The sequence below is a fragment of the Triticum aestivum genome, chromosome 6B, assembly GCF_018294505.1.
Source record: "Triticum aestivum cultivar Chinese Spring chromosome 6B, IWGSC CS RefSeq v2.1, whole genome shotgun sequence".
In the NCBI taxonomy this organism is placed as follows: Eukaryota; Viridiplantae; Streptophyta; class Magnoliopsida; order Poales; family Poaceae; genus Triticum; species Triticum aestivum.
The window spans coordinates 210,287,601-210,293,249 of record NC_057810.1 but is presented as its reverse complement, the minus strand read 5'-3'; positions in this window follow the sequence as shown (position 1 = coordinate 210,293,249).

Below are 5,649 nucleotides of genomic sequence, written 5' to 3'. Positions count from 1 at the left end.
ATTTTTGAGTCATAGGTATGTCGTACTATTGAGAGTGGATGCACCATGGATCTATTATGTAGAATCATTGAACACATAAAGCCAAATACCATCCACACCCTATATGAGAAAGAGAGCCCTGAATTCTTTCTATTTTGTGCTACTGAACAATGTCGTACATTTGGTCGGATTGTCCGATAAAATATCTGAAGGTCGGAGGTTTCGTGAGATATCCCGAGGCAATCTTCGGCCCTATGCAAAGATGCTACTGGACAAGCTCAGACATTCTGTCGGACATCCTGCCGGAACATCAAACATGTCGTTTTGCCCGACCCTAGTCAGATTTTTCGACATAACTGGACGGTGTACAGCGGGCATAATTCTGGGTTGACGTATATATACCCTCCTTCCTTGAGAAGGGGATGACTCCACTACACTCACACCATTGATCCAAAAGCTTCAATCTTTTATTTTTTTCCCTCTATAGACATTCAATCCACTCCATATTTTAGAGAGAGCAAGAGGATCACCTAATCTACCAATCCATTCAAGAAAAACTTGAATTTGTTGATTCCCCGTGAGATGCTAGGAAGTCTTGTTACTCTTGGGTTTGTGGGGAACCCTAGACGGCTAGTGTTTCCTAGGAGCTTCCAAATCGCGTGGTTGTGCCTTGGGCTCGTTTGTGAGGGTTGGAACTCACCCCATGAGCTACCCCTAGTGGAATAGAATCTAAGCATATGTCGCTTGAGGTTCTTGGAGAAGAAAGTGAGACAGTCATTGTTGTGGGAGCATTCATTGTTCCCCCCTCTCCAACGGAGATTACCATACCCCAAGTGTGTGAACTTCTGCTTACATCATCTCCACCACTTTCGGTTGTCTGTTAACCCTAGCTTTAATTTTTGTTTTTCACTTGCTTGTGTGTTGCCTTGTGTAGCTTGCTAGCTTGTTGTAACACGTCATATAGAGTTGTATCACCTAGTTGCATTTCTAGAGAACTACCAGCTCTAAAAGCAACTAGGAAAATAATTTAATTTGGTAGCCGCCTATTCACCCCCCCTTCAGTCGATATTTAAGGCATCTTTGGTCCTTCACTTAGTTAGTATTCTCACACACTTCAATTCTTGCTTGAACATACTTGCAATATTCCACTCCACGCACCGCTTTAGCTCGGGATCAATAATAAGTTGCACACACATGGTAACCATATATAAGAGGCAAAATGCCATTTCATTGGCTCTTCATGGGATCGATAATCTTACTTTGAAAACAACTGCAACTAAACCATGTGCGCTCTCATGACAATAACTTTGGCAACATAAGAACATCCATGTATTCCGAGTATCTTACCTTGTTGTGACCATTTTGGTCAAGGCAAAGAACACCAGATAAGTATTGCAGGAAACTCCAAATAACTCATATAGACCCATCAATACAGTTTCTTTGCGGAAAGCTAGGTTTGATTTGCAAATACCATACTAGATTGTAAATCAATTAAAAATGGAATTTGTAAAACAAATGCTGGTAAGTAAAGAGGGAAATCAGATCCAAACCCCAGTTTGTAGGAGGAGCAAACACCAACCGACTGGCGAAGCAAGTAGTACAGGACGAGCACCAGCGGCACCGACAAAGCTTGAAGAATCCCTTCCAGCGGAACGAGGCGAGGGGGCCTACTCTACGAGGCAGCGATCTTGAAGGAAAACGCTGCACAAGGAAGAAAATGACATGGGGAAGGAGACGGGATAAGAACAACAACACAACACAGGGGTGGGCCAGAAGCAGAACAGCCAAAAAGTAGCACAAGCAAGTCGCTAACACATTGGACCACAACAGATAAACCCATAAGCAATCATAGGGACGAACAGGGAAACAATGCAAACGAATGAACATGCATGACCAAGCCAGCACAGAAAGAGTACTAGCTGGCACGCATGCATGTGCGTGCGTGCGCGCGCGCGAACAGGGAAACAATGCAAACGAATGAACATGCATGACCAAGCCAGCACAGAAAGAGTACTAGCTGGCACGCATGCATGTGCGTGCGTGCGCGCGCGCACACACAGATAGAATAGGGGTACTAACCCCCGCCTGCCACCACCACTCCCCACGTACCACAACACATCTCGAACTTTGTGTAACTGCCCACTTCAAGCATACCTCAAAAGCGTCTGGGACTAACCAACCAGAAAGTAAATCCATACATCCTGTTAGAATAAATCCGAGGCACATAGTCGATCATCCGAGAACCAAGCAATCACACGAGACACGACACCGAGATTTATTAACGAGGTTCACCGATATGGCTACATCCCGGGGCTTGACTACGGGCGCTCCTCCCCGTGACACCGTCATAATACCGCACATCGGCCACCCGGACGCCGGCACACGCCACCGGCTCCCCCTTGCACGCCTGTGCTATTATGTTGGCATAGGTTACATTGTGTGTCTACCCCCGCTATATATGAGAGACTAGGATACAAGTGTCCTACTAGGACACGACTCCACATCCTATGTAAACACGATACACTACAAGTCCAACTGTAACCTACCTCGTACACTATATTCGACACAACTCCAACAAACTCCACCTTGGCGAATATACTCCACCACCCTGGATTTGTCCATGCGTCAAACTTTCATGTACATTGGACTTGAGCTTATCCCATGAGTACTGCTGCTACTCCAAAGACTCCACCTGCAAATTGTAGTCCTTTCTTTTCTTGACCATAGTCAACACTCGAGCAAAGTTAAGTTTCTTATTACTCTAGCATAAGAGTTACCTGAAATCAACATCACCGCTCCTTTCTTGACCGTCTGTCTGAAACTTGAAGAAATTTCATCGTTGCTTGTAGTCATCCCGAGTCAAATTCGTAGTTGTATCACCACATGTATGATCACCAGAGCCCTGGCCCGTCTCCATGTCCCGTGCATATCGCACGCCTCGTTGCTATTACCGCGTCGAGCCTCCGCTGTCCCGGTCGAGTCTCAAGGGTCGCGAAACCACACCACTCAACCCCCACTGCAGAGTACCATCGATCATCGCCGACCGATGACGAGTTTTACGCTTCCATCAGACCATTGGGCTCCAGTCCGAACTGCGTGCCACTCGCTTTTCCCGCTGAAATAGGCTTCGATTCTCTGGATTCTTACACCGTAGTCCCTCAATCTAGCTCCACCTTCAACATGACTCCATGGTAGATGATCAGTCCACCCCGCGCCCCGTCGACTTCAAGCTCACATGTGCACCGTCTTGAATCAACCCCGCGCCATAGTCTTGTCGAAGCCACACAAGCCTCGGGCTTGTGACACGTGTTTCCACGCCCAGAAGTCGGTCACCATCAGCAGCACGCTCCTATGTCGTTGTCGCCGATCCCACCACCATCCTCTGTACCAACCGACTTGCGTCGATCTATCAGACCGTTCAAGTCCGACCCAGCCGAACCTCCCCGACTGCAATCATCTGCAACTCCTCACAGTCCTCATCGTCCATCTGGTTTGACATCCTGCAACACCTTCAAGCATCCATATTGTGTCAACAAATTTTCATTCTCGTCTGTCATAACCCAAGATTTTCAGTTCCGTCGAATTTCTCTACCTCAAACCTGATACCCGTTGGCATCATGGTTCTTTGTACAGTTGACCCTGCGAATAATTATCCGAGCTTTGCACGTGATGCCCCAAGTATATGAACAAAACCTCCATGTACTATTAACGAAACCAAATTTTTCTTGGCCTTCACGTGATGGCTCCCTTGGCTCAACTCCTGATGCTAGCTTTGCTTCGTCAATGTCCTTGCTTTTCGATGTACCAATAGTACTGTCCTGTACGTTGGCTTGATGGTGCACGCTTGCGGCCCAGACACAAGGGACTCGGTCCCTTTTTTTCTCAAACAAATCTCAAGTCTCAGCATCCTTTGGCTCAGCCTTCGTCCGCTTCGCAACCGCAACAGCGAGCGCCCCAGCAACTGGGCCTGGCCTGCGGTCTACCCTGAGAGCATGGGCCTCTGCTGCTCCCGCACCTGCTCGGCCAGCCCCCCTCGCGAGCCACGCACGCCTACGCGCGCTGAACCGCCTAGGGCCGCCTGCCACGTGCGCGCGCTACGCCGCCAAACTCGCCGAGAAGAATCGATCTCGATTGCTTGCTTCCGATTGCTATTCCAAAACGCCGATTCCGAACAGATGTCGTTGCCACCGTTCCGATCCGTCGATCGGTTTCAACTCCACAACTATATCTCTCGGCTTCGTTTCCTCTAGATCAACCCGACCGTCTCTCGGACCTTTTCAACCTTGCTCATGATACCACTTGTTAGAATAAATCCGAGACACATAGTCGATCATCCGAGGACCAAGCAATCACACGAGACACGACATCGAGATTTGTTAACGAGGTTCACCGATATGGCTACATCCCCAGGGCTTGACTACGGGCGCTCCTCCCCGTGACACCATCATAATACCGTACACCAGCCACCCGGACGCCGGCACACGCTGCCGGCTCCCCCTTGCGCGCCTGTGCTATTATGTTGGCATAGGTTACATTGTGTGTCTACCCCCGCTATATATGAGAGACTAGGATACAAGTGTCCTACTAGGATACGACTCCACATCTTATGTAAACACGATACAACTACAAGTCCAACTATAACATACCTTGTACACTATATTCGACACAACTCCAACACATCCACTGACACACGTGAGACCATAAGGATAACATGGCTGCAACATCACAATCATCGGTAGCAAACAAGCAAGGCGAGGACATGGTATGACCCAGCAGGCTAAATAAAACCTCTCCAAATGAGCCCTGGCACACGCCGATTTCACACAAACCGAATGTTTGCCTCCCAACGATCCCCTCGCCCCAAAGACAACGCACAGATCCCAGCAGATGACGATTGAACACAAACTGAATTCATGTTTGCATAGTGGTCCTCTCACCCTCCAACAACAATGAACAAGTCCCAGCACACATTGATTCCAAACAAACTGAATGCCTGCCTACCCAATGATCCACGCACCGCCAACAAGAAAAAACGGGGCATAACGGGCGGAGACAAGCAACCAGGTAGACATGTTTTGGCAACAAACAAACGAGACTCACAGACTGACTGTCTATCGATCCTCCCCCCCTCCCCCCACAAAAACGAAACCAAATAGGCCATATAGGGTGGGGCTTTTTTTTCGTGTTTTGACCCTTTTGATCAAGTTTAGCCGGATCTGACCCCAGTTCGGTCTTTTTTCGCGATCTGACCTTTTTTCCTACCGCCAGGGGGCACGTGTTGGGGAACGTAGCATGCAATTTCAAAAAAATCCTACGCTCACGCAAGATCTATCTAGGAGATGCATAGCAACGAGAGGGGGAGAGTGTGTCTATGTACCCTCGTGGACCGAAAGAGGAAGTGTTTGACAATATGGTTGATGTAGTCGAACTTCTTCTAGCTCCAGCCGATCAAGTACCGAATGTACGACACCTCCGACTTCTGCACACATTCAGCTCGGTGACGTCCCTCGCCTTCTTGATCCAGCAAGACATCGAGGTAGTAGATGAGTTCCGTCAGCACAACGGCGTGGTGACGGTATGGTGAAGTGATCTGCGCAGGGTTTCGCCTAAGCACTATGAAAATATGACCAGGGGAGTAAACGATGGAGGGGGGCGCCGCACACGGCTAGG